The sequence below is a fragment of the Littorina saxatilis genome, linkage group LG3, assembly GCF_037325665.1.
Source record: "Littorina saxatilis isolate snail1 linkage group LG3, US_GU_Lsax_2.0, whole genome shotgun sequence".
Taxonomy (NCBI): Eukaryota; Metazoa; Mollusca; class Gastropoda; order Littorinimorpha; family Littorinidae; genus Littorina; species Littorina saxatilis.
The window spans coordinates 16,850,650-16,862,566 of NC_090247.1; the positions used below are offsets into that span (position 1 = coordinate 16,850,650).

The window sequence follows — 11,917 nt, forward strand, 5'->3', positions numbered from 1 at the left end:
CATTAGAAAAAAAAGTAAAAAAAAAAAAAAAAGGGATTGCCTACCTACCTACCCTATTTTTTTTGGCTATGTTACCGTAACCACACCTTTTTTTTTTTTTTGGCCTTAACACAATTTTGCTGGTGATAATTCAAACTCTGCTGTTAATTGAGTAATGCCATTGTTGTTTTTGTTTGGTATTTTATTCGTATGTTTGGGTTTCTTTTTATTTAGAGTTAAGAATTAAGGCGTATATTAGTTTTAGTTGAGTGTTCACGTCCTTGTCAATTGCAAACATGTTTTCTGTCAGTTGGCTAACCACCGCATTCACAAAAACCTGTAAGCGTAGATCATTGGCGGAGTAGTGATGTTTGTCTAAGGCCTAAAAAAAAAATAGGTGTGGTTACGGTAACCCGACCTACCCTATTTTTAGGGGCCGATCCTATAACTTTTTATTACATTTGTCACAACAACAAAAAAAAACCGAGTGCAAAAAACGCAATGAAAGCGAAAGCGCCCGTGTCCCACACTTATTTCCCTGTCAAGTAGGTTTAATTTGTACACATTAGAAAAAAAAGTTTTAAAAAAAAAGTGATTGCCTACCTACCTACCCTATTTTTTTGGCTATGTTACCGTAACCACACCTATTTTTTTTTTGGCCTAATGGTCCCAGCGCAGGCGCAGATTGTCAAGTAGATTTTTTTGCTCTGGTGAGCAGATGACATTTGAAACGATAGGCCGTTACACGCAAAATTGAGGGGTTTCGTTTCTTGCTGTTTTGTGCGCTTTAGTGAACACTACGGTAGCTTGGACGAGTTGTGCACATATCGAGCAACATGTCCGTGCAGTGTTGTTTCCTGTGTGCTGACATTTTTGAAATTATGTATGCCTGCCTGTCTACCTGTCTGTCTGCCTGCCTGCCTGATTGCTTCCCTTTATTATATCTATGTATACGTCTGTCTGTCTGTCTGTCTGTCACTCGTTCTGTCTGTCTGTCACTCTTTCTCTCTCTCTCTCTCTCTCTCTCTCTCTCTCTCTCTCTCTCTCTCACCCTCCCTCTCTCTCTCTCTCTCTCTCTCTCACCCCCCTCTCTCTCACCCCCCCTCTCTCTCTCTCTCTCTCTCTCTCTCTCTCTCTCTCCCTCCATCTCTCTCTCTCTCTCTCCCTCTCTCTCTCTCTCTCTCTCTCTCTCTCCCCCCCTCCCTCTGTCTTACCCCACACACCCTCCACTCCGCATATATATATATATATCCGTTTGGTTTTGACCATTGCGTGTATATATGTAAACATTCTACTTTCTTCTCAAATCACCTCTTTCATTGGCGTGAAATCTATTTTCAACTCGTTACCTGTGTGTATCCTTTCATTCCACCATCGTGTCGCCTTACCTGTGGCACAGGTGACTCATTGCTCGCCGGAACGTGGTGTTAAATGGGAGATACTGCTCCGCGTCTTCACAGAAGGTCGTGATATGTCGTGGTCATGGTTATTAAATTAAAAGGAACAGATCGGTTTTTAAGTTCAACGACCTCAAGGCAAAAGCATCACGATTCCTCTGAACTATTCGTCCTTTTAACGTTTAATGCAGACCTACTTGTGCAAATTCCTTAAATCCGTTCAGCATGTCCAAAATTCAAGAACATTGGTGGACATTTCCAATTGGTATTCCTGAATGTATGCCAGCTAGTCGTGAGCTCCAGTGAAGGAAAAATACATCTTGACGGACATTGTGGTTGTTATTCAAAATATTGTTTGGTTTAAACAAGTTTATTCAATAAATGTCATTGGTACTATTGCCGCATACATGAAATTAGGAACATGGAGCACAACAAGCTAAGCTTATGAGCGTACTCTTAAAAGCAAATGAAATTTGGCGGACGATTTTAATATAACAAGTTTGAAATAATGTCAAAATAATAATGGTAAATTATGATAGACAAACATGTAACAATAAAAGGAAAAAACAACAACAACAAATACTGTTTGAGCGTAGCATAGCTTATATGTTTGCTGATGTAAGCAAGGCAGCCACATAATATGAACGGATCATTCTAGTATTGTATTCATGAGAAATACACATCCGCCATTTGGTTTTGAAAACAAAACATTGTAAACGATGTATAGTCACCATTTCATATAAACAAGTTACTTTTGCAATGCTTTTGAACGAGAAGATAGCCCTTTACGACGAATCGCCGCTTGCCACTTTCTTTACATTTATTTCGTGTTCTGTAACATTAAGATCCTCTTTAATCATGAAACCACCCCTTATTGTGTGGAATATTTGGGTAAGAGGCCACACACTTGACGGCTTACGCTTTTCGTTTCCCCTACCCGACACACACACACACACACACACATACCCGAGAACACGGCTCGGGTAGCCACACGTACCCGTTCATCCATGGATATTATCTATAATCCTGTTGTTCGCTTTCATAGTCGCTCAGTAAAGTCTTTTTGTAAGGGAGGACAGATTTAACAAAAAAGGTTCTATGTATGTGAGTGTGATTATGTGCGGTCACGCTTGGTTTGTTTTGTGGTTGCTTACGGATGCTGTGGTATATATTCATGATGCCTTTAGAAATAGTTAACCAATAAAAGTCTCCTAAATGATTAGGTGGACGCAAAGTGTTAGAGAGGGACATGGGCAGTACACAACTCTCTCTCTCTCTCTCTCTCTCTCTCTCTCTCTCTCTCTCTCTCTCTCTCTCTCTCTCTCTCTCTCTCTCTGTCCCTCTCTCTCTTCCCCTCTCTCTCTCTCTCGCTCTCTCTCTCACTCTCCCTCTCTCTCTCTCTCTCCACTCTCTCTCTCTCTCTCTCTCTCTCTCTCCCCCCTCTCTCTCTCTTACTCTCCCCCTCTCTCTCCCTCTCTCTCTCTCCCTCTCTCTGCTCTCTCTCTCTCTTCTCTCTCTCTCTCTCTCTCTCTCTCTCTCTCTCTCTCTCTCTCTCTCTCTCTCTCCCCCATTGTTTCGTTTAAGTGTTGTTGCTCCATGTTCTCGTTTTCTTCCCCATTCCTCCTCCTCTTTCTGCGTTAAATAGAATCGTTCCAGACATCTAGTACTGTTAATCAACTGACACACATAAACCTGTACCCTCTCTCTAAGTCTTTTGTACCTTCACTGATTGAACGTACTGTAAGTCTTCACACCGTAAAGAAACCGGGCCGTGTCTATGTGTCGGCCCTTGTGTTAAGGCCGGTGAGGTAAGAGACAATTACTTACCCCTCACAAAGCAGTCGCCATGAACTCAAAGACGACAGGTAAAACGTTCAGGTAAGCAAGAGACGAAGGGACAGGTAAAAGTCGAGCAGTGGATTGTGGGTAGACAGGGAGCGGGGTGGCGTTGGGGTCAAAAAGGGTGTGTGACTTTCTTTGAACTTAAGTACTATTCACAAGCTTCTACTAACACTGCCCCCACCCCCCTCCCCACAACGTACCCCCCCCTCCCACTCACACAAACACACACAGACGCCTCCTATCCCTTTCTGTATTATTACGGTTTTAACATTGTCTTCCTTTCAAGTTTCAAACGGGTAGTTGATCCCGGCCGTTTTGGATCCGTTTTAAAGCTCGTTTCTTATCTTGTTGTGATTGTTTTATTTGCAAACAGTGCGTTAACAACTCAGTTTTGTGGTCTCTCTGTTGGAACACTTTGATGCTAAATGGAGAGGGAGAAACATGGAGGACAATCCATGGACATTGTAAAGCTTGTCTTTATCTGTGAGTTCGCAAAGCTTTGAACGCAAATAAATTCATGCGGACATCGCTTATCAAGGCAAGTCCGAGGTAAGCTGACCTTTAAACGATTGGGGTGCAGGTGAAAAGTGGGAGCGACAACAGTTATCTGTGTCCAAACAGAATTGACCTCGGTTATTGATTGAACGGGGTCAGAGTATTCGAGACAAGAACAAGGAGGCGTATCTGTGTGTGTTGCATCTACTTGCAAGGAGTGATTTAGTAGAGTAATAATAATAAGACCAAGCACACGAATGTATTTTGCCTAATAGCATAAGCGCCATTGGTGTTGGTAAACTTCGTACACACACACACACACACACACACACACACACACACACACACACACACACTCCTTACAATGACAGTAAAATAATTAACAACAACACAAAACAGTAGATGCACACATACACAAGGTTGTGTTTTTGGATGTGCTGCCTGAAAAGCCTTGAATGTTTTGCTCTGCATAATGATACATAGTAAGTATCTGTATGTGTTTGATAGTTAACTGGCGCAGTTGGATGGTAGGTGCCTTGCAATGTTACTTTTTTTATATACATTTTTTTTTTTATAAACCAACGGATCCAGGTATCAAATGATATCGTGTTTTCACTCGTCTGTTCCGTACAGTTCAACTCTCGTGAGTCATAGCGTTGAAACTTTTATTCGAATTACAGTTATTTTGAAATATTCTCTGTCAATGTTTACAGTCATCAAAGTAAGTCTATGTTGTTGTTAGAAGAAAGATTGTGTTTGATTGCAATTATCTGTTCCCTTTTAGAAGTAGACAGAAACCTAAATGAACAAGGTGACACCGCTGAGTGCTAGGTGTGTTATGTGACCACTTCTGAGGCAATCTCACTCCGTTGACCTTACAACTGGGGCTGGCCGAAACTACTCGCTATGTCATGTTTACTGCTCCCGTGTTACGAGGTTTCGCAGGAGACTTGCCGCATCTGCTGTCTTTTTTTTGGCATCCTCTCCAGTTTGCCTACCGGTTACGTAAATTCGGGGTAGGCAGACGAAATGTCATGGAAGAAAGTGTTTAATTAACCTCGAAGTGATGACATAGTTGCGTCACGGAGTTGAGGAAGACTGCTTAATTAAGAAGGAGGGTTTCGTTGGAGAGGTATATCGTGACCTAAGCCACAGGAATTACGGCCCTTTCAACAGAAAAAAAGGAAAAATCTCTCAGTGCACTTTTAGAAACCATGTTGTTAAACTTAAAATGGGCACAACCGTTTTTTCAATGTAATGAGACATTTAAACCCTGTCTGTTTGTGTGTCTGTCTGTATGTATGTATTTCTGTATGTCTGTTTGTATACGTATGTATGTCTCTGTCTGTCTATCTGTCTGTCTGTCTGTCTGTCTGTATGTCTCTCTGTCTCTCTCTGTCTCTCTGTCTCTCTCTCTCTCTGTCTCTCTGTCTCTCTCTCTCTCTCTCTGTGTATCTCTCTCTCTGTCTCTCTCTCTTTCTCTGTGTCTCTCTCTGTCTCTCTCTCTTTGTCTCTCTCTCTGTCTCTCTCTGTCTCTCTCTCTCTCTCTCTCTCTTACTCTCTCTCTCTCTGTCTCTCTCTCTCTCTGTCTCTCTCTTTCTCTCTCGCTCTCTTTCTCCCTTCCTCTATCCCCACCCGACCCTCTCCCTTCCCAACCCTACCTGTCCACAACACAGAAGCAATACTGACATGTAAGAGAGTGTGACAGAAACTTGGACAAGCGTACATGTCCAGAAGAAATGGAGGTATGGTGGCCAGCTTATGTCCTTTGGAATATTGCCTCACCTGACCGCATATGCTGAAAGTCCCAATTCCCACTGACCGGAAGGTGTACAAGTGTGTGTGGTCAACCAGAAAAGCAGGAACATAGAATATACATTCAACGCTTGGACCTCAGAGCGAACAAGGCTTCAGTCTGTGTCTTCGCATGCCTAGATTCTGTGTAGAGAGAAAAACAAGTTGTCAGTGTGAATTTTTCTCCTGAGAGTTTTTTTTCAAGCCTTCATTATTTAAGGAGAAAGAAAGGAATTCCAGTTCGTGCCTTTCTGTTCCTTAAAATTGCAACTCCAGATTCTCCGCAGAGAGAAAAGAACTGAAGTCCTTTGCCTTTTCTTGTGCAGCGATTTCGAAGACACAGCTTGAATTCTCCCCGTGATCTGCTGTGTACAATGTGGACAGGATAAGTGTTCATGTTCTCGATACAAATGAAACTGTGCAAGAGGACAAGAGGAATTTTCTGTGCGTTTTGTAGCAGTAAACTGAGACTGTATTTTTGAGCAGCTGCAGTATGGACTCTTGTGTATTTTTGAGCTTTTGTAATCTGGACCTTAATAGCATTCTTTCATTCGCCAACAAAAAGGTACAAGGATTTGTTCTTGTCGTGGTTTTATCAGATGACACATCTTCGCGATCTTGAGGAACTACAGTAGTGTCAGTGTCAAGCATTATTCTTGCGTGAAAGAAGGATACTGTTGAAGACGCCTTGTTTTTTTCACATCTGGATTGTAGCACGTACTTGCTGGCCTGAGAAAAGCTGGATTATAGTGAGTTAAGAGAAGTGCTTTGGATTATTCTGACAAATGTATGCCACAACACACGATGAAGACTTGCAGGTAAGCTCAGCAAAATCGCAAGACAATTTTGACAGATTTTTTTCGACAATTTGTTCATTAATGTTCACCACGGTTTAGTTTTGAAGATAAATGATTCAGTAGCAATTTCCATCCCAAACTCACGCTGACTAACATAGGTAAGCAGAGCAAACTCTGAACAAATTGTATTAATGATCTTGTCAATAGATTATACAACTGGCGACAGTTTAGCGTCAAAGAAAACAAAAATATAGCCCACAGCAATGTTCATTCCTACCGCATTGCTCTATTTCTTTTCAAATTATTGTCGAAGAAAAAAAAAAGTCGCTGACGATAAGTCAACGAACTTTGAGAAGAATACCCTCTGGGTTCTTATTGTGAACCAAAATAGTGCAAATAGCTCCAATGTTTAGGGCAATTGTATGCGCTTTTCAGCACAGCCCTTCAGCATTTATCTTTGAGGTCAATGTCAGCATTGTGTGTACACCCACTGCCCAGAACAGGGTCTATCTTGGCAACCAAACCACGAACGGGATGAAAGAGATAGATACAGATGGGATTAACTGTTGGCTGCATTTCGCACACAAAAAAAAAACGTTTATAAGGTTTTTGTCCGTGTTTGTTGTCCTTTTTATGAGCTGGAGAAATTGGCTTGTTTTCGCCGACAGATTTAGAAAGGGACATGTGACATTGTTTCTCCAAAACAAACTTGACCCCTCGCTCTCTCTCTCTCTTCTCTCTCTCTCTCTCTCTCTCTCTCTCTCTCTCTCTCTGTCTCTCTGTCTCTCTGTCTCTGTCTCTCTCTCTCTCTCTCTCTCTTTCTCTGTGTCCCTCTCTCTCTCTCTCTCTCTCTCTCTCTCTCTCTCTCTCTCTCTCTATCCGTGCGTGTGTGTATGTGCACGTGCATGTTCGTCTGTCTGTCTGTCTTTCTGACTGTCTGTATGTCTGTGTGTCTGTCTGTCTGTGTTGTTGTGTCTGTGTCTGTCTCTGTCTTTGCTATGCTTTTCATTTAGTCCTGCATAGCCATATCGGTAGAAAGGCCGTTTAAAAACAAAACACAAACACTTTCATTTAATCATCGCACCTCGAGCTATTCGTTTGTCCGTTCTTGTTAAGGGAACTGACATGTCTTTCGTTACATGACACAACATATAGGAGCGTCAACCGGCAGTGTGTTAACTCGTTAAAACGTGTGTGCAAGACAGCTTGTCAATGACGCTGTCTCGTTCTGCACGTACGTGGTGGTGTGGCCGTCAACTTGCAACATCATGAAGGCCGGCTGTTCTCAAGAAAGGGTCGGGGGGGGGGGGGGAGAGAGAGAGAAAGAGAGAGGGAAGGAGGGAGGGAGAGAGAGAAAGAGAGGAAGGGAGAGAAAGAGAGAATGGAAAGTGAGAGGGAGAGAGAGTGGGGGAAGGAGGGAGAGAGTGAGAGAGAGAGTGAAGAGAGGGAGGGAGGGAGGGAATGAGAGAGAGAGAGAGAGAGAGAGAGAGAGAGAGAGAGAGAGAGAGAGAGAGAGAGAGAGAGAGAGAGAGAGAGAGAGAGAGAGAGAGAGAGAGAGAGAGAGAGAGAATTGTTTCGGCAGCAGAAGAAAAACCTCATAAAACAAGAAATTCCTCCGAGGTAGGAAAAACACCCCCGTCCTTACCATTCTCACTGCCACCAACTGAGAAGGTTATTTCCCTTTGACCATTAATATGTCCCTCTATAAGTCCTTGTAGAATCTTAATCCACCAATAACTCCCTAACCGTGTGTTTGACTGGTCCCAATTTTTGTAAGGACCGTCTCAGGAATGTATAGAACCTGTTCACCAAGTTTGGTGACGATCGGTCCGTTCATTCTTGAGATCTATATGCGAACACAAACACACAAACAAACAAACACATCGACCGAATCCTATACACACCCCTATACCGGGGGTGTAAAAACTGTGAAGACAACTCCTTATAACGAAGGCCGTTTCTCTTTAGCGAGAAAGGTAGAAATGTGTCGCCTCTGACATGGAGGGAGAAAATAAAAGCAAACACAGAAAGGAAACTCAACAAATAAAATACCACTGCACAAGTCACCTCGGTCCTCCCTTCAGGTAATGTAGAAAATTCTCTGCATGACCACACGACACGAGAGAACTTAGAGTTTAAACATAGGAGGGACAACGTTATTGGTGGTTGTTTTTTTCTAGTGTCGCTTTTCCTCGTTCTGTTTTTGGCCAAGTCCTGCTAATTTTTGGGTATTCGCAGTAGTCTTTTCTTGTCCCTGCCTGTTTACTTTCTCGCGACATCTCTGTCTAGCCCTGTATGCCTGAGTCCATTTCCTTGCCAAGGGCTCTCTCTCTCTCTCTCTCTCTCTCTCTCTCTCTCTCTCTCTCTCTCTCTCTCTCTCTCTCTCTCTCTCTCGCTCTCTCGCTCTCTCTAGTTCTCTCTCTCTGCACTTTGAATTAATATATTCACTTCAGTAGCACTTGGTACCTGGAGATTAGACCTGTTTCGGCACTTATTTGTTATTATACTCGGAATTGTAGTAAGTTCATGGAAAGACAAAAGCCCAAAAGATATGTCGCTGTTTAACATTTTTGATACCAAAAATCGGCTGTGAATATCCCCAGGTATTTTGTATTCAAAAGGTCTTAGAAATTTCAAAAGTGTTACGTTCTTCATTTGATTTCAAGAGCAAACATTCGATAGAGTGTCCAACCAAAATCGTCCAATCCCCGTGCTTGTCACAATCTAACATGTTTAGTGACAGTGTCGTAATTATTAACCGAGACCACACAGTCTGGCAGAAGACAAGGGACAACCATTCGTCATGAAACACGACTGATTCGTATAACGGTCCTCAATAGGTCTAATGCCAATACATGAGGGCCACCAAGACCGCACAATCTCCCCTTACACGACTGACACTCATTTATCACACACACAAAATCATTCGTGTTGCGGTAACTGTTAGCGACATGTCCAGTGTCATATGAGGACAAAACACACCACACAGTAGCAGCCCAAAGTGTCACTCATTCGTCATGAAAAACGCGAATCATTCGTGTGGCAGTCGGCATTGGCTGAGGCGGGGCCCATGACAGGGGTTATTTTTAACCCTAGCGACTTGTCCACTCTGCTGTCATGCTCTGATGGATGTCCTCCTGTATGGCTGGCCGGCCGCGACAACCCTGAAATGTGGCTTCTGAGCTGTATGTACCGTTGGTTGACGCGCAGAGAGTTGTGAGAATTACTGTTGCTGTGTTTGAGTGGCTGTTCCGAGTCTTGGTGTCCCGTTAAACGTGCAATAGTTGTGGACAGGGAAGCGGTAATTGCTGTTGCAGTGTGTGAGCGCTTGTTGTGTGTGCCCTTCGTTTGAAGTCATCATGAGAGGCTGTGATACTTTGCGAGCTGTGGTTTGCTGTGAAAGAGCTGGTAGGTGCTAGAAATGTCTACTGCTGTCCTATTTTTCTGGTCAAGTTTTAATACAGGAGAATGCGTAGAAAAAGCTATTATCATTGGTTGTTTCATGAATCCTGTTGGCATTTCGTTCATAACATCTATCTACGTCAGGGTTTACCCTTGTTTTATTTCTGACAAACGCGTTTGCGTCAAAGCGTTTGCTATGACATGCAATATGCAACAGAAAGAAAGCCTGTCTTGTTCGTTAACACTGTAGAGCCTTCTTTGTAATCCACACAGTTCGGGAACATGCAAGAGGCTGTGTCTTTGACGTCGTTGCATATGAGTCCTATTTATCAGGAACTATTCTTGCAAATCTGACGCAACAGAACAAAAATAGCCTGCACTTTGGGTCGTTTTCCTCAGACTGTCGGCACCTCCGTGATCTATAGTATACACACGATAGCATCAGCACTAATTCGCACGTGAATCAAAGCGAACTAGAGGAAGGGAGTACGCGAGAAATCTCTGTGATCGCGATGTGGCCTGCGCTTCATACACTGCCAGTAGCGTTGACCTTTCGCTGAACACCTATTTCTTGCACCCCTCTACTTTTCCTCCCGTTGTGGGGTGAGAGGGTATCGGGAGGACATCAGTAAACGATGGGTACTCTACAGGTAGTCAGACTCTCACTATCATCTCCATCATAAATATACTACGTCACTCTTCTTGCGTCATGACCATAGAGCTGAAACATGCTGTTAGCTGAAAAATGCCAGCAGTTGTTTCAAACAGGTGTTAGATGCTAGACTAGCACTGCAGGTATATTGAACAGTCTGTTGTGGCGTTTACTGCTTACATCTGTTTGAAATAACTTCTGGCAATGTTCAGCTATATTTCAAACAGGTGTTAGATGCTAGCCTAGCACTGCAGGTATATTGAACAATCTGTTGTGGCGTGTACTGCTTACTCCGATAGAACGGTAGAAATGTAAGGGAACTAGACTTACAGGCATGTTGGAGATTCTGATTTGGTGTTGATTATTCATTCACTAGTGTGGAAATCTCTTCATGGAATGAATGGAAAGAGGAACCACGAAGAACGGAGGTGTTTTGGGTGTTGAACAAGTGTTCTAGTTGATTCGCTTGGAATACTATGGCATGGCTAACAAGGCCCCCCGTGGGTTAGGGGGAGTCCCATATTGGTTGGGACGAGAAAGAATTTACCCGATGCTCCCCAGCATGTCGTAAGAGGCGACTAACGGATTCTGTTTCTCCTTTTACCCTTGTTAAGAGCGTTTCTTGTATAGAATATAGTCAATGTTTGTAAAGATTTTAGTCAAGCAGTATGTAAGAAATGTTAAGTCCTTTGTACTGGAAACTTGCATTCTCCCAGAAAGGTAATATATTGTACTACGTTGTAAGCCCCTGGAGCAAATTTTTGATTAGTGCTTTTGTGAACAAGAAACAATTGACAAGTGGCTCTATCTCATCTCCCCCCTTCCCTCCGTCGCGATATAACCTTGAACGGTTGAAAACGACGTTAAACACCAAATAAAGAAAGAAAGAATGGCTAACAAGATCGATTGTGCGTTCGTCCTGATTGTATGCGTGAAAGAAAAACCCCTATGCATCCTACTTTGTATTTTTATAACAGTACCCATGACCAGCCTTTTAGTTGTTGATGGTGTTTGTTTGTTTGTTTGTTGCTTTTATCGACTGGAAGCTGACTTATTTGCTGTAATGCAAAGAAAGCTTACCACATTTGCTGGTTGATTCTTTGAAGTTGGGGCACTAACAACATTACATATAATTACATGTTGGAAAAACAAGCGAACGTATCCGAAGTTCAGTTGAAAACATTACCTTTTCCCATTCTGTCCCAGATTGAGGATGAGCAGTTTGGGGAAGAGATACTTCAATTCGTGTGTAGAATTTCGTCTCTCAAATGCTATTTGTTCTACATGAGATTTACTTTGTCTGGGAAAGGGCACACCTTTGTTTGCAGTGCATCAGCAATGCACTTCAGATTGGGGTACTTTTACAACAGAGCTTACGCTGATCTTATCAGATTCACAAACTGCGCAGTATATTCCGGGTATTGTGTTGCTGTACCCTCTATTGTTTCTGTTTGACAAAGTTAATCCTGGCAAATATGTCTTGGTGTGACTAAGCACGTCACACATTCCTTCAAAGCAAAGACGATATTTGTTGTGCTGATACCATCAGCTGAAATCTG

At 42.8% G+C, this 11,917-nt stretch overlaps 1 protein-coding gene across 1 annotated transcript in view; it reads left to right on the forward strand.

Moving 5' to 3' along the window:
• Nucleotides 1–11,917, forward strand: part of LOC138961748 (uncharacterized) — a gene marked incomplete at its 5' end in the record, with an annotated part of 229,391 nt that overhangs the window by 165,729 nt on the left and 51,745 nt on the right.